This window comes from Tursiops truncatus, chromosome 8 (assembly GCF_011762595.2).
Source record: "Tursiops truncatus isolate mTurTru1 chromosome 8, mTurTru1.mat.Y, whole genome shotgun sequence".
Classification (NCBI taxonomy): Eukaryota; Metazoa; Chordata; class Mammalia; order Artiodactyla; family Delphinidae; genus Tursiops; species Tursiops truncatus.
In genome coordinates, this window is record NC_047041.1 from 83955084 (window position 1) to 83977774 (window position 22691).

The window sequence follows — 22691 nt, forward strand, 5'->3', positions numbered from 1 at the left end:
TTCTGCCCTCAGCTCATATGACTCTTTTGACCTCATTTGACTCTTGGTTCAGCAGATTCCTTGGATTTCAGCATCGCTCACAGCTTTGCTTGAGAAATATTCAAAACATCCTCTGCCATCCTGCACCCCAAGCCCATCTCCCAGTGAAGCCCACCTCCTAGCCCATGTGGGGGCAGCAGTCTACACAGGCTCTTGGGACTGCAGGAAGGCTTCACCTGAAGAAGCCCACTTTGGCCACTGGACCTTGAAGCAGCTAAAGCAAAACAGAAATGCAGACTACTCCAAGGGAGGTGAGATCCCTTCTTAGTGAATTTCTCCATGCCAGACAACCAAAACCATGGGGCTATGCAGAAATTTGGACTGTTAAGATGTGACTGAAGCTTCCCTGACAAGAGCAATTGTCTGGCCCTGGACCAGTGCTTCCATCTCATGCTGGGGGTGGCCAGCTGAGAAAGTCCATTACACACGGTATCACACAATGATGCACTGCTACCAGCAGAAAGCAACAGTGATAAAAAACCACAACTACTAGTATCATTTACTGGACTCCTTAGTTAATACTAGGTGCCAGGTACTTTATGTTCATGATCTCACTTAATTTTCACAATGAAATTAAGGTAGGTGACTATCCCCCTATAAGTGATGAGAAAATCAAGGCTCAGAGACAGATAAAATTATTTGCTCGAGGTCATATAACAAACAAGTGGGAGATCCTGAATTTCTGACTCCAAAGCTCATGTTCCCAATCCCTACCCTCTAAGCATTCAATTATGGGTCCCTTCACACCTACACACACACACACCTCCCACACCAAATTATGGACTCCTCCAGAGCTAGGACTTATTTCTTGTTCATCATCCACATAGCACAGGGACTAATCCTTACTGGATGGTCAGCACATTTTTGTAAATGCATTTCTAATGCTACTGAATTGGTCTTATAATTTATATACACTGTAATTAATAGATTAATATAGATAGTCATTGCCATAACATACCACTGTTGGCTTTCCTATTCCCTACTATTGGCCATTTGAACTATTTCCAATTTTTAGGTTTAATGTGCAGTACAGTAATTTGCTCTTACTGAAACATGGAATGGGACTGAGAAGCAGAAGATGAATCTAATAAAGGAAAAATAACATTCTGCATCTTTCGTGAGACCATTCAGGGTGAATCCAATTAAGGAATACACTAATTACGTAAAACAGAGAAACAATTCTGGGGTTATGATAATAAAATTACCAGCCTTTTATAGCAAACTTAAATATCACAATTTTCACTAGAGAAGCAAAGTGTCTAATATATTGCAAAATACACAGTACCCTCTTATCTAGGCAAGATCCAAAAATTCTTTCAAAAGTGAGTGTTGGTCTACAGATAGAAGTGTCAAAATCCTATAATTAAGAAAACGTATAGCTATCTTTTAGCAAACTGACTTTATTTAATAATGTGCCAGAAGTGTTAAAATATATATAGCACTTTAGGTCTGTGTTTCTAGTTCAGATTTTTAACTTTAGTTTCCTGAGTGCTTTTGTTGAACGACTCTCAGGTGCTCTCTAGTGGATGAGCTGGAGAACAGCTTGGTCATCTTTTTATGTATTACATGCCTAAAAGTAATCACAATTCACACTTTTAGGTTTACATGAAGGATATAGGATTAATGATTATTTTTAAAGAAATATTTTACGGACTTACAGTCATTCCTAATGACAGAGTTTAAGGTTTATTAATATTAATAGGGTTTTGGCCTCAGTTTATTTTAAATAACTGCTACTGGAACTTTAATTTTTTCCCACTCTATTTTGAAACATGAGTTTAAAATTAATATGATGGCACTAGAGAGCCCGCGTACTGCAACAAAGATCCTGTGAGCCGCAACTAAGACCCCGACGCAGCCAAATAAATAAATATTTAAAAAAATCCAATCTCTGGAAGATTCAGGACATAAAGTTAAAAAAACAAACTAATATAATGGCTTTAATCATCATAAATAAATCATTAAATATATTTTTTCAAAGGACCCATAGGTAGATTAAAGAAAATTATTAATTTTCTCCCAAATGCAAAGAATTTACAAAGGAACAGTATGACCCAGCCATAATTTGTTGCTTTAAGGAGACATTGAAATGACATAGGCAGAGAGGTCAACATTTTCCAAAATGTGCTCTGTGAGATACTAGTTCCCTGATGTGTTGGTGGGGGGAAAGGGAGAGCTCCTAGCTGAGAGACATTTCAGAAGATTAACTCACTCCCCTTGTTTTGTTTCCACACTCAGTTCATAAATTTCTTTAATTTGTTTTTCTGTGCTACTTGCTAATGGGAAGAGAATGCAGTGGGTAACATGACACAAGCTTTTCAGTCAGCTTTACAGCTCAGGTTTTCATTGTGAATTTAATTGTCAGCATTCATATTTATGTAGAAATACATATGCATGTGTTCCTGTGTGTGTGTGTGTGTGTGTGTGTGTGTGTGTGTGTATATATATAGTTAGTTAGTTAGTTAGTTAGTTAGCTAGCTATTTAATGAATATGGGCATAGCAAACATACCAAACTCTTAATAGTGCTTTATTTCTTGGCAGTGGGGTGTGGAAGGGAATAGCAAAGGTTTTTGCTTTCAAAGCTATACTTTCTCTAATATTTGAAATTTTTACAATAGACATTTTTAGCCTTTATAATCATAAATATATATAAATATATATTTATGTATACACACATTAATTATCATATTCTATTGTAGAATTTGAAAGATAAAAAACATTTCCCAAGCAATGTCCCCAAACGCACCTCTCAAGCTCCCACGTGCCCAGACTAATCCAATCTCTTCTAAGGACAGCCCACACACCTACCCACCTTGTTGTCTCCAAAAATCCCCTGCATTTGCTTATATCCAAAAGACAACCCCTGGCTGGACTCCTGCCTGATTCCTAGAGCTGAAGCTTAGAGCGCCCCCTTGAGGCTCAAGGACTCCACGGTGCTACCCGGGGTTGGTTGGTTCATAAGATGCACGCCGCAAAGGTGACTTGGTGTCAGAGCTGAAAGCTATCAGCCCCTTGACACTGTCTTGTCACTGCTGGTGGTGGTGTTCCCCCCAGCAACCTTCAAACTCTTTGTAGAAATAGTTTCTCTCACTGAAAGGTCATCCTCACCAGACTCTAAACTTTTATTTGCTCTATTTAGTAACTTCTAGAGCCTGCGCACATGCACACAAACACACGCACACACCCCCCTCACCACCACCACCAGTGTCCAATAGTGTAAGTACGCCACCCCCAATTATACCCACATTCTCGGGTGCTTACAAAATCAGGTCTCTCAGACTCACAGACGTGGAGAACGAACGTATTGTTACCAGGGGGGAAGGGTTGGGGGGAGGGATAGTTAGGGAGTTATGGATTGACCTATACACACTGCTATATTTAAAGTAGATAACCAGGGTTTCCCTGGTGGCGCAGTGGTTAAGAACCCACCTGCCAATGCAGGGGACATGGGTTCGAGCCCTGGTCTGGGAAGATCCCACACGCCACGGAGCAACTAAGTCCGTGTGCCACAACTACTGAGCCCGCGTGCGGCAACTACTGAAGCCAACGCGCCTAGAGCCTGTGCTCTGCAACAAGAGAGGCCACCACAATGAGACGCCTGCACACGGCAACAAATAGTAGCCCCCTCTCGCTGCAACTAGAGGAAAGCCCAAATGCAGCAACTAAGACTCAACGCAGCCAAAAATAAATAAATAAAATAATAAATAAATAAAATAGATAACAACAAGGACCTATTTTATAACACAGAGAACTCTGCTCAATGTTATGTAAAAACTTAAAAGGGAAAAGAATTTGGAAAAGAATAGATACATGTATATGTATAACTGGTTCACTTTGCTGTACGCCTGAAACTAACACAACATTGTTAGTCACCTATACTCCAATATAAAATAAAAAGTTAAAAAAAAATCAGGTTTCTGCATCAGTAGAATGAAGACCAGACCCCAGGTCAAGATGAACTCATTAGAATAAGTGCCATTCCATGTCTGGGAGCTGGGCAAATTCCCCTTGTGACACCCTCTCTGTTTCTCTCGCTCATTGCCTGCCTACTCAGAGTTAAACAAGAACCTAGTCTCCAAGATGAAATAGTAAGTTAACATTTACTGAGCACTTAACACACACACAGAGGAGGGGACTTCCCTGGCACCCCGGTGGTTAGGACGTGGCGCTTTCCCCGCCAAGGGCCCAGGTTCAATCCCTGGTCGGGGAACTGAGGTCCTGCAAGCTGCACCACGGGACAACAACAACACATACACACACAGAACCCCACAGGAAACCATCTGTGTTTCATTTTTATGTATTGTCTCATTTCAGCCTCACAACAACCCTCTGAAGTAGGCACTATTCTTCTCCCCCACTCTATAGAAGACTGAGGTTCAGAGAACTTAAATAACTGGTTCAGAGGGGTAGCTCCTGAATGCTCAGCTTCTTGCAAGCGGGGGACATGAACTTGTGTGGGGTGATTCTGTTGAAAACATTTAATCAAGCGCTCTGCAGTCCACACCTAGGATGGGCTAGCCCCGGGCTTTTCCCACAAAGCACGTACTTCCTGGAATGGGCGTGATGCCACAGGCTGTCAACACTACAAAAACAAGATGCATCACCCAGGAGTGTCAAGTTTCCTTCCAGGTTTTTTGGGGGCGGGAATATCATTTTATAGGAAGATGAATAGATGCATTAAGGAGCATAATGCAAAAATTTTGTATGTTTAGAATAAAAATACAAAAAAGATAAAATCACACTAAAACCATCCCTCTGGTAAAGGCTGCATCACTGAATCCCCCAGGGCGATGTTTCTCCAGCGTTGGAGTGCATGCCTATCACCTGCGGGCAGGGCCCACACAGATGTGAGACCTGTTAGTACTATCAATACATACACTTGGCTTAATGCCCTGCTGCTAAGGTCTTGAAATTCTTACCGATTTTTTAACTAGGTCTTTGCGTTTTCAATTTGCACTGGACCCTACAAATGATCCAGCTGGTCCTGCCTGAGGATTTTGTTAAGATGCAGATCCTGGTTCAGTGTATCTGGGGTTCTGCAGTTCTAAGAAACCGTCAGATAATGCTTGCTATTGGTCTAAGACCACACTTTGAGTGGCAAGACCCAGTCTTCCACAGTTTCTAATACTTCCTCTTCTTAGAAGGACACCAGTCATATTGGATTATGACCACCCATAGGACCTCCTTTTACCTTAATCACCTCTTGAAAGGCTCTACCTCCAAATACAGTCACATTCTGAGCTTAGGACTTCAACATATGAATCTGGGGGGTGGGGGAACACAGTTCAGCCCATAACAGATACAGAGGACAAAGCCAAACAGAAATAACATGTGTCAGTGGGTCCACATGCAGCCCATTTTTGATTTCAGCATTCACTGCAACACATCCTTTATTCTCAGGTGAATATTATTCACTGAGGACGAGGAGTTCTTGCACGGCTGGCAGGCAGTGTGTGCAAGGACTTCTGAATCTCTCCTCTGTTACTGACCATGGAGAACTTGGTCAAGGTCCTTCACGTCGCCGGGCCTTAGCGTTTTTCCTGTGAAAGGAGGATGACAATAACGCCTGCCTCAAAGGACTATCGTGAAGATCAAATGAGGTAACCTCAGATCTCTTCTTTCCTGTTGGACGAAAGGAACTGCCAGCAGTTTGGTATAGATTACCCTTGAAGAGGTCTTTCGAGTCGTCCTTACCTAAGGAAAGTTCTAGTGGGACTGATGTTTAACTGAGTGAAGGGGCGCCTCCTTGCATGTAGGGCTCCAGGGATGGGGAGGAGCCAGTTTGCAGAGGGAACCCAGGGATCTTCTGGGAGGGCAAAGTCTCGCTCCTTTCTCTATTCCCAAACTTTCTCCCTGAGAGTTGAAGTTAGGGAGATACATGGGGTGCTTGTGGGCAACTCGGAAAAGGATTCAGAAGCAGGAAAAGCAACAGGTCCAACTTGTTACTGAGCCCAAGTTCATACTGCTCGCCGTGCGCCAGGCCAATAAATCCAGAGACAAGTTGTTGGGGCAAGAAATAACAACTTGATTGGGAAGCCAGCAGACCGAGAAGCTGGTGGACTACTGTCCCAAAGAACCATCTTGCCCGGTTTGGATGCTAGTTTCATTTATGGATCAAAGAGGGGGAGGCGAGGAGATAAAGTAAAAAAGACGATAAGTTGTTACAGATATTTCCTGGTTCCAGCCACACTCTGGAGGGGATGTGTTAATTCCTTCTCTCCTGGAGGCATTCACAGGTGGGCCTGGTCAGGAGGTTTCCTGTGAGCTAAACAAAAGTATTTTAGCTGAACACTCAGGCATAGGAGGCAGGGTTCTTGGAGATGTGCCTTTACTTAATGTATACTTTAAGCTATAAACAACATCACTTTAGTGATTAACTTGTAGCAAAAGCATTAGAATACAAAGGTTAAAGTAAAAGAAACAGATAATATGGAGTCAGATTTGTTCTTCCCTATTACAAACTGAGTCCAGAGATGCGGGACTTGTGGCCAGGCTTGGCAATAAACCCAGAAAAGAGAGTGCAAGATGGGGATTCTGGGTCCTTTAAGTGCTTGATGCTGTCATTAGTTCTGCCTATCCCTCGAGACCAGTGTGTTTTAAGAACAATAACCCCAGAGGCTCAGCTCTATTAGGAATGACAAGGAGTCTCTCCAATGAGCATAATCTAGAGGCATCTTCTTCCCTTGAAAAACTGCTAGTGAAGAACGGGGTTGGTGAGCTGAGGTCCCACCTCTGCAGCATCTCAAGCAAGGATTGGGCTGCACGTCAGCTCTGCAGCTGCCATCTTGCAAAGTTATCGAGAAGCTGGGCCCCACCCCCACCCTCCTGGAGTAGTTTGGCTTCCAGTGGATGTGGCTACCCACTGGGGAATAAAAGAGAGCTGTGGATGATTTGGCTGTGAGCCCCCTCAGGGAGTGTAGCCTTGGGGGACATACAGTTCATCCTCAAAGAATTCTCCCTTTCCCCCCATAAGACATTCCGCTCTAGCAACTGGGGTTATAGCAGGAGCAGAGAACTGGGGCTTAATCCCTGGCCAGCTTAATCCACCGCCCACCATGACCAGCTTCCACCACACTCAGTACCCTTCACTGCAGTCCATCCACTGAAATGGGATCAAACCTGTGTGAACTTCTTGCCACAAGACACATGTCATGGCTCCTGGGTTCCAGATGCCTAAAGGCAAGGGGGATGGAACCCTGGGGACAGGTTGACGAGACTTCTGAACTTCCAGCTCTTACCAGCAGGTGGAGCCTCAAATAATGTAATCTGGGAAGTGACCGAGAATATTGTACCCAGCAAGAGGGAACGCTCTAGAATGTAGTACAGTCTCTAACACACAGTAACTACCTGTGGAAAAAAATGATAGTTATTATTATAGGAAAAGTAATTACTCACATAATCCCCACCACCACCACCATTTTGTTTTTACAAAATGGAAAGAAGAGAAGGAATTTCTCTCTACGAGCAGAAGAATGAAACTCTAGTTGGGAATATAATTTCCCCTCTACCTTGAAGGATTAGTAGAGGATATGGAAAGTCCTGAAGTTCCCTCCTCACCTCTCTCACCTTTCCTTCTACCCTTACTCCTCCAGTTTCCACCGCCTGTTACAGCTATAACCATAGCAACCCAGCTGGTGGGAAAGTATGGAAACTCCTACTCATTCTCTAGATTCAGGTAAGTCTTCGCCTTGTCTGTGAAGGCTCTTTGCATCCTCCTGCAGCCTCGGAGGAGACAACCTTGCTGTTACCCAGCGTGGGCATCCTGTGCACACCTGTTTTACACACTCGTTGCATTGCTTCAGAACTCTGTTTACTTGTTTGTCTCTGTCCCAACCCCATGATCTCCTTGGGCATATCTGCACCCCCTGTGTTTGGTTTGGTGCCTGGTACAAAGGAGCTGCTTAGGGAATTTCCATTCATGAGTGTCAGAAACTTAAAGGAGGAAGGGAGGAGACTGCACTGAATTGGCGTGAGAGGGGGTGGCAGGCAGGTTGTCCTGGGAATGGAGTTGAGCCAGAGCGGCCTCAGAGGACAGAAATCATGTCCTCAGCCAGGAGAGTTGTGCCTGGCGTGCAGGCTGTTCCAGGCGGGGAAGGGAGGAAAGAAATTGCAGAAAAGCAATGGGGCTAGAAATAGAGGTGGACAGATGGAACGGGGAGGGAGAAGCTGACATTCAGATCAGTGTGCAGCCCTAGAGGGTCAGGGCTAGAGGTTCAAGGCTGAGACTTGGTGAGAGGGGACTCAAAGCCTATTTTTAAATGGTGAAGTCTGACTGTAGGGGCGTGGCTTGCAGGACTGCGTAGTTTAGACAGAGAAAAAAAACGTCTGTGCAGAATTCTTCGTTGGCTCAGGGAGATGGGAAAGGAATCAATGCAGAACGGATACCTTATAATCACACTTTTACCCTTTTAAACTGCTAAATTACAGACATCATCGCACTCTGAAAAGCAATATGGAGCGATAGCCAAGCAGGCCTGCTTTCAAACCCCACTTATTAGCTCTGTGAATTTAGAGAAGTCACTTCAGATCTCCGACCTTCATTAGATTCTGTCAGTGAAGGATATTAAAACCTTCCTCAAAGGACTAATAGGGAAAATTTTAAATAATGTATGTAAAGTGTTGAGCACAGGGCCTGACACAGGTAGACATTTCATACTAATTCCATACTTTTCAGTGCCAGTGAGCAATGTGTTTCTCAAATCTTTCTTTCTGAATCCATCGAAACTGCCCCAAATCTTATCAAGATTTGTTTTTTAAATGGGGCGTGAGTGCTCAATACGACTGCACAATCCAAAATTGGTCCAGACGGCCTCTTTCAGGTTCTGCAGAGGACCGCGTGGGTGCTTGCCAGCTTTTGAACTATATTCTTCTTCTGTCTCTCATCTGTTACCTGGGGGATGCAATCTGTGCCATTTTATTTTCCTGTCCTTTCACCTTTGAGTGATGAGGCAATAATCGTTGCTGCAGGAGCATTTACTCAGGGAAGCGATTTCACCAGCCTTTCACCCTCAAATATACTCTTTGTTCACCAACTGAAAATTGGGCTGTCTTTCATGAACAGAGATGACACCATGGCACTCTTTACCTTCAATGGGCTTTGTTTGTTTTCTTACAATAACAATAGGTGGTGGTGAGCTATCCACAAACGTGTTTCATTGGGATCTCAGACTTGTTAGTAAGAAACATGATCGGAGGCCTGAAGCAGGAGGCTGGAAATTTGTGCAATTACAATTCCAACCTTAGCCATAAAACTGTCCCGTATCAAAGGATGGATGGGTGGACGTATAGACTGAAATTTCAAGTAAGGAGTCTCTAGGATGGCTCTCTTTGTATGATAACCAGCTCCCACAGGGAAGGAGGGAGTGGTCTCCTCTATGTTGTATCATTAATCCACTCTCAGCACATCACCTGTCATTTGTCACTCCTTTATAATAATAATGAGATTCTGTAAACACAAAGGAAAAGACATAAGGAGTCCGTTTTCAATTTAAGGTAAAACCAAGGGCAAAACACCCATTTTATCTGGTTTACTAATGAGAGATATTTGGAGATAGCCAATAGCACTCGTTGTGCCTTAAAGCTGGCCACAGAAAAATTACTCTTTGCTCACCAACTGAAATGACCAGCATATCCCAAAGAATTCAAGTCTGTAGATGTTTCATTCCCAAATGAAGGTGGGTTCTAGATGGATTTTGCCACTCGTTAGATGTATGGCCTTTGGTAATTACCTGATCTTCCTGAACCTGTTTTCTTGTCTATAGATTAGGAAAAATAATAATAATTAAAAAGAGATAGTAGCTTACAAAAAAGGTAGAACTATAATGCTAAACAACAAATACTTGGAAGATTGACAGGTGATTGCAGTCAAAATGTTTTAAGTTCCTTACAGTGTATTGAAGGGAGGTAAAGCTATTGACTAACTTTAAACTTTGTTAAAATAGTCACACCTTTTATTGAGTAATCAATTTAAGAATGAAAATAGAATATATAACTTTCAAATGAGTAGAAGAGAAAAGTGGGAGAATCCAGAAAACTCGGTCAATTAAGTGGAACTGAGTTAAAAGAAATAAGCAAAGTATGGTAGGAAAAGTCAGAATAAGATGGTAGAAATAACCCAATATGCATCAATAAAAATAAATGGAAAGGGATTGAATTCACCAGTTGGAAAGTAGAGAATCTCAGATAGATTTTAAAGAAGAAAATACTCTTTGCTGTTTACAAGAGATACCATTTTAGAAGGATGAAAACCATCTAACTAAATAAACTAAAATTACCTAACTCTCAGACAAAAGCTAACTAAAAGAAATATGATATAGCTACGTTATTATCACACAAAACAGACTTAAGGGGAAAAAATAAAAGCATCACTAGAAAGAGAGAGGGTCATTATAGAATGATGAAAAGAGTAATTTCCAGACAGTCAAAAACATCTCTCGACTTGTGTGTACCTACTAACGTGTCCTTAAAATATTTACAGCAAAAATGGACAGAATTACAAAAAGAAATTAACAGTTCCCAATCATAGTTGCAAAATTTTAATATACCACTTTCAGAATAGATAGATAAAGCAGATAAAGGAAAAGTAGGCAAAAGAAAATAAATGTGAACATAGTTGCTTTACAATATTGTGTTAGTTTATACTGTACAGCAAAGTGAATCAGCTATACATATACATATATCCCCTTTTTTGGTATACTCCAATAAAAATTTTTTAAAAAAGAAATGTGAACAAATTTAATCAAATGACATATAGAACTCTGTGCTCAATAATTCAACATTATATTGATACATGCTTTTCAAGCACACATGGAACATTTATAAAAACTGACCCCAGGGGCTTCCCTGGTGGCGCAGTGGTTGGGAGTCCGCCTGCCGATGCAGGGGACACAGGTTTGTGCCCCGGTCCGGGATGATCCCACATGCCGCGGAGCGGCTGGGCCCGTGAGCCATGGCCGCTGAGCCTGCGCGTCCGGAGCCTGTGCTCCGCAACAGGGAGAGGCCACAGCAGTGAGAGGACCGCGTACCGCAAAAAAAAAAAAAACTGACCCCAAACTGGGTCACAGAGGCGTCTCTACAAACACAGAATAATTTATATCATTTAAATTACATTATCTGTCTAAAATACAATGAAATTAAAAATACTTTAGAAAAAACATAACCAATCACCCCATCATACTGTACATAGTTAGAAAAATACTTTTCTAAAAAATACATTGATCAATTAAGAAATTATTATAAAAATTATTAGATATTTACTACAAAGTAACAACCAAAGAACTATATATCAAACAGCTGAAGCAGTTTTTGAAAGGAAATTTATAACCTTAAATGTATGTATTAGAGAAAAAGAAAGATAAATAATTTATCATGCAATGAAAGCAATTAGAAAAGAGCCACAGAGTGTATACCAAAGAAAGGTGGGGGGAACTAAAGATAGGCACAGAAATTAATGAATAGAAAATAAGGAAATAAGAAAGAATATCAACAACACCAAAAGCTTGTTTTTTGAAAAGATTAATATACTAGACAACCCTCTAGTGAGATCTATTAAAAGGAGAGAGGAGACATAAACTATACCAGAAATGAAAATAGGTACATAATTACAGTAAATTTTAAAATAATAAGAAAATATCATAATCAACTTTATGCCAAGATATTTAAAATGTAGATGAAATGAGCCGGGTTTTTTGACAGCTATAAATCATTAAGATTGAGTTACGAAGAAACAGAAAACTTCAGTGGGCTTTATAATAAAGAATTTGAATCATTAATTCAAAATCTATCCATGATAAAACAATGAAAAATTGTTTTTAGTGAACAGATTGATAAAAATCAAAACATCTGATAATGCCAAGAATTGTCAAGGATGAAGAGAAATGTGAATTCTTAAACACAGGTGATGGGAATGTAGATTGGTATAACCACTTGGGAAAGCCAGTGGCAGTGTCTTCTAAAATTGTAGATCTGCACATACCCTATGACCCCCACCCCCACCCCAGGAATTTTACTTCCAGGAATTTGCTCTAGAAAAAGTCTGGCACGTGTCTACAGGAACAGATGTACGACACTGGTCATTGCAGTATCTTTTGAAATAGTGCAAAACAGAAAGTTATATAAATTTCTATCAGTGGGAGGTTAGATAAGTAATGTATGTTATGTACTTGCATATTGAAAGCGAGGGAGACACTACCTATTAGGTGAAATGAATGAACTTAGATACATGTTTCAATAAAGATAAATCTTAAAAACAAAACTTTGAAAAGGCAAGTGGCAAAAGGATACATATAGTATGATATTATGTAAAAGTTTTAAGAACACAAAGTAATAATATCCATTATGGATTCAGCTAGATAATAGACACATATAATTTTAAAACCTAGTTGTGACAATTCAAATCAATTTAAAGACAGTGGGTTCTTTGGGGAAGAAGGGAGGGAAACGGGATGGAAAAGTACTTAATCATATCTGCAATGTGTTATTCCTTTAAGGAAAAATTAAATGTGTCAAATCTGGGCAGTGTTTATGGATGTCCCTGGTATTTGGTGTATTTCTTTTGTACACTTGAAATGTTTGTGACATTTTAAAAAATAGAGAAAACAGTACCAGCTCTGTCTTCTTTTATAAACATTAAAGGATACTTTTCAAATGTTCTGTGAACCACAAAGCTCTACACGGAGGTGAACGGGTGTCCTCTTCCACTGTTCTGATGGTGGATGTCTCATTTCCTGCATGGCAGAGCCTGCGGCGGAGGGGGGGCGGGGCAAGCTGAGCCTCTCTCACCTGTTCCTACAAGGTCAATGTTAAGATCAGATCCGAGAGGCATGCTGGCTCCAGCTCAAGTGGCATGTGGAAATGGGTAGAGTCAGAAGTGTGGAGAACCAGAATTGGGAGCTAAGAAAGGCAACCAAAAGGAGGGGAAGTGTTCTACGAGGATGAAAACCAGGGCCCAGAGATCTCACCAGGCCGAAATGGAAATGGGGTGAACAAATTCTGCAGATGAGGGCTGAGGTCCACAGCAGGTCTTCAAGTGGCTTCGTAAGTTAGCTCTTGGTGAAGAATGGAACAGACAGCGGGTAGAGCTGTTATTACTTCTGTTAGATGCGGTACCTTGCAGTTCTGTGGAGTTGGTTCTCCTTGTTCAGGCTGCTGATATGGTGATGCTTCTTGCTCTTGAAACTCAGGCTGCGTTTCTCATATGCTGGCCTCCTACTGTGGAGTGAAATGGTTGTATTCACCGTGAGCTAAGTGCGTGGGCTCTAGGGTCAAAGAGACTAGAGTTGAATCTACAATTTACTCGATGTGTGCTCTTGGAAGAGTTGTTTGATTTCTCTGAGGCTTCATTTTCACATCTGTAAGATGGGGCTAATAAAGGGGCCACCTCCACAGAGATATTAAGGAATCCATTAGTAGCATGATGCCTGGCACATGAAACACTTCATGAGGTTGACCATTTTCTGTAAATAATAATAATGTTCCATGAATACCGTCAGACATCTAAAAACAATATATTTCACCAAGTGTAGACCTTTGTCTTATTCCAGGAAACTGTCAGGAGAGACAATACTAATTACACAATTAACAAAAGGCAGTTGATCCTTTCTGGGACCAGTCCCTTTGCAAACAGCACACAAGGTTTCCAGGCAGCAGTGCCTATGTCCTCGGCTGACAGTCACTGCAAATTCCTCAGCCTTGTTAAACCAGTCTGATCAGGACACATGGCTTCTAGTAATTCCTTTAGTTCCTGTTTTGGCCAAGTCTGTAAACTGAGGTAACCAAAGAAGCTTGTTCTAATATTTGGTTAAGAGAGAGACAGAGAATTAACAGAAAATGTATTCCGGAACTAGATAGGACGGTTGCACAACATTATGAATGTACTAAATGTCACTGATGACAAATTTATGTTATGTGTATTTTATCACAAAAGAGAGAGAGATGCAAGGGTAACTTCTGAGATCCACAGACTAATTCATCAGATGCAAAATTAGACTACAATTCCAGTAACGACCAGAGGAGACAAGAAGTCACTTTATGAATTGACGGGGATGCAGAAAAGATGTAAATATATTGGACTTCCCTGGTGATGCAGTGGTTAAGAATCTGCCTGCCAATGCAGGGGAAACGGGTTCGATCCCTGGTCTGGGAAGATCCCACATGCCACGGAGCAACTAGGCCCATGTGCCACAACTCCTGAGCCTGTGCTCTAGAGCCCACGAGCCACAACTACTGAGCCTGCGTGCCACAACTACCAAAGCCCACGCACCTGGAGCCCGTGCTCCGCAACAAAGGAAGCCACCTCAATGAGGAGCCCATGCACCACAATGGAGAGTAGCCCCCGCTCGCCGCAACTAGAGAAAGCCCATGAGCAGCAATGAAGACGGAAGGAAAGAAGGAAGGAAGGAAGGAAGGAAGGGAGGAAGGAAGGAAGGGAGTAAATATATTGTGCATAACAGATAAAAGTATTCGGTGTCATACAAGTGAGCTTTAGCTTGTCAAGGTGAACTGAAAGCCAGATCAGTCCAGCCTCTAAGAAGCAACTGCATACGATTTGAATTCAGCTTTGTGGGAATAAACGCAACGTGACAGGTTCCACTGGTGCCCCTCTCTTGGCGTGGTGATGGTAGTATGGTTCTGCATCTCTCTAAGTTGTCTGTCATAGGACTTACATTTCCTAAGAATGACATAAAACTTACAGACTGTTCTTTCTTTTCCCAAAATTAAAGTCAGGCATTTGTTATTTTTGGCTTCATATGCTTAAAGAGGAAATAAGAATGTGTTGCTTAGAAGACTTCTGCCATAAAGGATCTTTTGCTATATGTGAAAGGGTTTCCAACTCATGTGAAGGTTGGAACCTCACTTTCGACCTTCACGGTCCTTTCGACCTTCACGGAGGTAGCATCTCTGTGGCAGAGAGGTTCCAAGTGCATCTCAGTGTACACAGCAGCCATCACTGAGGGCTTATGCTGGGCCCAGCACTTTGCTAAACTCATCACAAATGTCATCACGGTTAATTGTCACAACATTCCTATGAAGGCAGAGACTATTATCGTCCACATTTTATAGATGACGAATCGGATGCTTATAGATATTCACTTTCCCAAATTTACGTGGCTAATAGGTGGCAGAGCTAGATTAGAACTCAGGGCAGTATGACTCCAAGTACTGAGCCATTTAGCCACTTAGCTCTACAACCTCTCTGCTCCACCTCAGTGGAGAACTGAATTTCACCAGTTTTTTCTCCACCTCTTGCTCTGCTTTCCTCTGGGCTCACTTTGTCCTCAAGTGAGGTTTTTCTTTTTTCTTAATTTTATTGTAGTATAGTAGATTTACAATGTTGCACTAGTTTCAGGTGTACAGCAAAGTGGTTCAGTTATAATATGCATCTATTCACTCTTAGAAAAAATGGGCTTTTTCTACATGGCAGCAAAGATGGCCCCAGCAGCTCTGGGTTTGCATGATTCTTGGCCTCTGTGCTTTCCCGAAGGAGACTAAGTGTGATAATCGTCCTGGAGAGGGCTCTGTGGTAAGTTCCCTGAAAATGCTCACCCCAGCAATTCTCCCCTTTCCTCCGAGAGCAGACCACTCCTCCATTAAGATGTGGAGTCTGTTTCCTTTCCTCTTGAATCTGAGATGGTTTTCCTCCACCAATACAATGCGATGAAAGTGACGTTCAGGAACTTCAGAGTCCAGGCCTTTAAAAGACCAGCAGCCTCTGTTTTCATACTCATGCCATAAAGAAGCCCAGGCTGCAGTACTGGAGAAAGGCCACATGGGGCAGCCCTGCAGGATGAGAGATGTGTGGAAGGAGGCCAGTGGAGGAAAATCAAGGCCCCACAGCTGAAGTCATCAATCACCGTGGCCTGGACCTTCCAGCTCAGCCCAGCTGCCAGCTAAACCAGCTGCGTGAGTCAATCCAGCCAACATCACATGTGGCAGAAGAGCGCCCCGTCAACCCACAGAATCATGAGAAATAATAAATCGTTGTTGTTTAAAGTTGCCAGGTTTGGGGATGAATGATTATGCAGTGATTGGCTTGGCGTGGGTAACATCACATGTCCAGGAGCACATAGGCCTCTGATTGGAAAGATGTGCTTTTCCTCCATCGTCCCTTGAAACCTCAGTGGCTGCCCATAGAAATACTAGGCAGGTGAGAAAAAAAAAACCTATGTCCACCTGCTTTGTGTGTGTGGGTTTATATTAATGTAATCTTCAGAAAGAGCAAGGACTTTGGGGTCCAAATATCTGGATTTGAATACTTGGCTCTCTCTCTTTCCAATGAGTCACCATGAATAAGACATATTGCCTCTCTGTGTCTTTCTAAAAACTAGAAAAAAAAATCTTAATTTTGCATACAAGGTTCCTTTGTGGATCTGAAGTGAGAGTTATTCCACAACATTTACTGAGCTCTTCCAATAGACTTGACAGTACCCATTACATTGTCAGCTCGTTGAGAACAAGCTCTTTGTACTATCACATTTTCTAAAGTTCCAAAATTATTTATTGAATGAATAAATGGTGACAGATCCTAGTGACACAAAGACGAATAGAGAACTGATTTCTGAAAAGCTCAAAGTTAATGGTAAAGAATGTGTACAAAACTACAAGGTGGTATACAAGATTTTTTTTTTTACTATTTTACCTTTTAAATACAGTGATTCACTAATTCATTAATTACATTTGCTAACTCTTCCCACCTCATTCCCAAGGGGATGTGCAGACGCTTTAAAAAATCATCAAATATAAAAGGATAAAATATAGATGAGAAAATTAGGGCAAAGTGAGAATAAAGGTCAGAGCAATGATTTATTAAACTATAACTTAATTGCAGCATACCTTGGCTTTTTAAAGCTGGTATCTTCACTTAAGGTAATTAATCTATCACTGCCAAGATTTCTAGAAGCAATAAAATCTGTTAACTGTCACCTGTAGTTTTGCCATAAATAAGTTGACTCAGATTTCACTCTATGTGTCAGTTGGTAAGAAAGGTCCTGGAAAACGCACCTCCTCCAATTAAGTTAAGTTGGCCAGTTCAGTCTAGGAATGTAGCTACTGTGTAAATGTTGATCAGGTGGGAAGCAGTGGAGACCAGCAGGTAAAAACTGGAAAGCGGCTAGTAGCTAAAAAACAAACTTCAGGCTCATGACTCTATCACTTACTAGATATATGACCTTGAGCAGGTCACCTTTCTTAGCCTCAGTTTCCTTATCAGTAAAATGGGTGAATAATAATACTGGCAACACATGTAAAAATGCTCATCATCACTAATTATTAGAGAAATGCATTTCAAAACTACAATGAGATAATACCTCATACAGGTCAGAATGGCCATCATTAAAAAGTCTACAAATAATAAATGCTGGAGAGGGTGTGGAGAAAAGGGAACCCACCTACACCGTTGGTAGAAATGTAAATTGGTGCAGCCACTATGGAAAACAGCATGGAGATTCCTCAAAAAACTAAAAATAGACTTGCCATATGATCCAGCAATCCCACTCCTGGTCATATACCCAGACAAAACTCTAATTCAAAAAGATACAGGACATCCCTTGTGGTGCAGTAGTTAAGAATCTGCCTGCCAGTGCAGGGGACACGGGTTCGATCCCTGGTCCGGGAAGATCCCACATGCCACAGAACAACTAAGCCCATGCATCACAACTCCTGAGCCTGTGCTCTAGAGCCCGCGAGCCACAACTACTGAGCCCACATGCTACAACTACTGAAGACTGCGTGCCTAGAACCTGTGCTCTGCAACAAGAGAAGCCACCGTAGTGAGAAGCCCGTGCGCTGCAACGAAGAGCAACCCCTGCTCGCCGCAACTAGAGAAAACCCGCGCACAGCAATGAAGACCCAACGCAGCCATAAATAAATAAATAAATTTATTTAAAAAAACAAAACAAAAAGAAAAGATACACACATCCCTATGTTCACAGCAGCACTATTTACAATAGCCAAGACATGGAAACAAGCTAAAAGTCAGAAAGAGACAAATACCATATGATATCATTTATGTGTGGAATCTAAAATACAACACAAATGAACCTATCTATGAAACAGAAACAGACTCACAGACATAGAGAACAGACTTGTGGTTGCCAGGGGTAGGGGTGGGAGGATTGGAAGTTTGGGATTAGCAGATGCAAACTATTATACATAAGATGGATAAACAACAAGGTACTACTGTATAGCACAGGGAACTATATTCAATATCCTGTGATAAACCATAATGGAAAAGAATATGAAAAAGCATATATATATGTATAACTGAGTCATTTTGGTGTACAGAAGAAATTAACACAACATTGTAAATCAACTATACTTTAATAAAATTTTTAAAAAGATAGTATTGGCCACATAGGGCTGTTGGGAGAATTAAATGAGATAATCTGCATAGCACAGAGTACATTTTCCTAAGTGTTAGCTATTATCATCATTGTAGTGAAGAGAAGATAGATTGTGGGAGGGAGAGGATCTCTGGATCTTAGGCAGGTGTAATTTTATTGTAAGTCTGAGTAAGTGGGTATTAATTAGGACACTTTAGTGGCAAGTGGAATGTAGGTAATACTGATAGTTTGAAAATTATTAATGTGCTTTTATATTTAGTTTGTCAGAGTACATGATCTTCACCTTAGTCTTCCTGAGGCATCCTTCTGCCTGGGGAGATTAAAAGTGTTACAGAGGAATGCAGAGACGAAAACCAGCTCTGACACTCGAAAAAAGGATTTTTCTGCACTACTCTAGCTTTGCAAGTCAGGCTATTAAGAGAGGATTGCACATCTTCCTTTACCTCCATTTTATTTATCAAGGTCTCAGCTTGTTGAGTTCCAAGGAAGACGAAGAAGGGAAAGCCTGCCCTTTCTTGGCCCCAGAAGTGTTATTAGAGGGAGGATAAAGAATAGGAAGCAAACCAAGTGTTTAAACGTGGGGTCCAGTTTTCCCTCTCTGGGCTTCAGCAAGAGTGTTTCGCCCTGCTGTCCGTTTGGGTCTCTGGGAAGGAGGCACCTTGACAGCTGTTCTAAAGCAACTAGGAGAGTGGTCACATCACATCCACTACATTTGGTAGCTCAGCTGTGTCAGACAGAGGCAGTCTTGAAGTATAGGTTTTCTGAGTTGCTCTCAAGCATCAAGGGGCTGTGGTAAGCCTGCTCTGCTGGAGCAAGGCCATTCCCCCCATCCCAGAAGCTGGTGGGACACCAGAGGGGGTGGACCACTGACTGGGGGCCAAATAGAGGCTGAGACAGAAGCTCATGGGTCTGCAGCCAGGAATGATGAGAGGAGGCCACGATAGCAAAGAGGAGGACTGACTGTATCCTCCACTACAACCCCCCTCACCTCCCTCCAATAATGTTGAAAGAAGTTTGTTCAGTATGACCTTGGACAGACCCCTTAACCACTCTGGGCATCCAGCTCCTCATATATAAAATGAAGAGGCAGTTGGTATAATCTCCAAAGCTCCCTCTAAAGCATGAAATTCCATGATTCTACCATTTAAATCAATGTCAAACCTTCTCCTAATGCATACAGTTTGTAATATTAAGACAACCTAATCAAAGTCACAGACTAAACCTGCTATCCCATGAAAAGGAGTTATAAGGCCTCATACTTAATACATTTCAGACATACTATTAATACCTTGATAAAAACATCCTCTGTTATTATATTCAAGTAAAAGATTAAACAGAATTAACGAGCTTCTACTTTATGAATTTCAAGGTCAGATGTTAAAACTCTATATTCCTTACTACTCAGCAATAAAATGCAGCAAAGTGTTGATACATAGAACAACATGGATGAATCTCAAAATAATTATTGAGTGAAGGAAGCCAAACACAAAAGAGTATGTACTGTCTGATTCCATTTGTATTAAACTTTCTGTCCATAATGACATAAGGCAGATCAGTGGTTGTTTGGGAGGGGGGTTCACAGAGGGGATTACAAAAAAGGCTTGAGGAAACTTCTGGCGGTGGTAGATGTGTTCACTATCTTGATTATTGGTGACGGTTTCATGAGCGTATGTATATGTTAACTTAGGAAATTGTATGCTTCAAATATGTGCAGCTCATTGTATGTCGTTTATACTTCAGTAAGTCTGTTTTTAAAAAGATTACACTTTACAAAGCAAAAGAAACTTTATATTATTCCCTCATTTGTCAACTTCAGTAAGAAATATGTGCTGAAATGAAAATGTTAACTCAACTATTATACATGAGGAGAAAAAAGAAAACAGTAAAAGAGAGTATATGAATATAATACAATATATATACACAATACATAATGTGTATGATTACATGGATTCCAGATAAGTTCTCGCCCTTTAATGGGTCGCAACACTGAAATCAGATTAGCTAGACTTGACTAGAAAGTGGTCATCCCACAAAGTAATAAAATATTAAATCATAAGATGCCATGCATTTCTGAAGTATATATGGTCCGAGATACTTAAACGTCAAGGATTTAGATAATCATGTTGTCATTTGCTTAGGTTATGCTTAATCAGTACTGAGATGGTGTTCACTTCCTTTTGGATGCTTTGCCTGCAACTATAGTAGGTTTTCACCAGTGAGCAGTTATGTATCAGGTATAGTCACCAGGTGTAAATGGCAGGTCTTCCACCTCAGAGGTGGGTAACTGAGAGAGCAGCAGAAACGAGCACTCACCTCTAAAAGACTAAATGAAAACTCTTTAAAATGACATTTATTGGGCTTCCCTGGTGGCGCAGTGGTTGAGAGCCCGCCTACCGATGCAGGGGACACGGGTTCGTGCCCCGGTCTGGGAGAATTCCACATGCCGCGGAGCGGCTGGGCCCGTGAGCCATGGCCGCTGAGCCTGCGCGTCCGGAGCCTGTGCTCCTCAACGGGAGAGGCCACAACAGTGAGAGGCCCGCGTACCGCAAAAAAAAAAACCCAAAATGACATTTATCAATATTGGTCATGTTCATTTGTTTTAACTTTAAAAGCAATTTTAGAAATCAATATTGAAGTATAATTTGATTATTTTCTTGCAAATTCCTAATTGTTACGACTTTTGGTCCTCTTCTTTGGAAAGAAAATCTTCTAAGAAGCAAGCACTGCAACTCACAGAGAGAGCATGAGAAAAGTGTGTCAGAGTCACGAGAAACAAAAGTCCCTTGTTCTGAAGAAATGTGTGGATTTGAAAAGATTAGCAGAAGACCAGCTCAATTCATGTAATAGCATACACATTCTTAGTAAAAAATTCAAAATGCTTTTTTTAACATCTTTATTGGAGTATAATTGCTTTACAATAGTGTGTTAGTTTCTGCTGTATAACAAAGTGAATCAGCTATACATATACATATATCACCATATCCCCTCCCTCTTGCGTCTCCCTCCCACCCTCCCTATCCCACCCCTCTAGGTGGTCACAAAGCACCAAGCTGATCTCCCTGTGCTATGCGGCTGCTTCCCACTAGCTATCTGCTTTACATTTGGTAGTGTATACATGTCCATGCCACTCTCTCACTTCGTCCCAGCTTACCCTTGCCCCTCCCCGTGTCCTCAAGTCCATTCTCTACATCTGCATCTTTATTCCTGTCCTGCTTTGTGTTTTCAGGGTGCTAAGCTAGTGCACAACAAGATTAAGGCCATATCCATTAGACTTTGCAGGTCTGGAGTCTAAAGTTGATTTTAGATTCTAAAGTTTTCTTCTTTTATAGGCAGTGAGATTTTCAAAGCTGAGTTTCAGGGCACATGGTAACTCAATTTTTGTTGGGTTGGGTCGACAATTCCAGCTATATTTCGATTCATTGAAGGAAACCTTCCTTCTGAAGTAGTTGATAACTTAAAACTTGGCAAGGTCAGGACTATCCATATCTCATCATCCTGTCATTAGATGAACAGCAATGGAGAATGAGGCCAGACTACCAGCGAGGGAGAAGAGTTTGCTGGAATATGGATGAGAGAGAAAAAACATATGAAGTTACCCTATTTGGGAAGGTGGGCGGGAACTCTTGGGAGGCTAGGACAAAGTGTTTAGTGGCCATTTCCTCTGCTGGTAATAGCCCTCAGGTTTTACTTGTAGGGAAGTACCCCTCCCCCATTATCAGTTGTGTGGTTTGGGTGGGACTGACCCCAGCTCCAATTCTAGGATGGATTCTAATTGGCTTAAGCCACCCTATGTGCCTTGGTCACCATGGTCTTTCCAAAATAGGCACACAATGCAATCTTTTTATTTTTTAATTTAAAAATGTCAGCTTTTAATTGTTCATGCTAATACATAGGAATATAATTGATTTTTCTGATTGAACTTATATCCTGTGACCTTGATAAACATGCTTATTGTTAGTTCCAGTAGTTTTTTTTTTTTTATATATACAACAGGTTCTTATTAGTCATCAATTTTATACACATCAGTGTATACACGTCAATCCCAGTCACACAATTCATCACACCACCATCACCACCACCCCCGCCGCTTTCCCCCCTTGGTATCCATACGTTTGTTCTCTACATCTGTGTCTCAATTTCTGCCCTGCAAACTGGTTCATCTGTACCATTTTTCTAGGTTCCACATATATGCGTTAATATACGATATTTGTTTTTCTCTTTCTGACTTACTTCACTCTGTATGACAGTCTCTAGATCCATTCACGTCTCAACAGATGACCCAATTTCGTTCCTTTGTATGGCTGAGTAATATT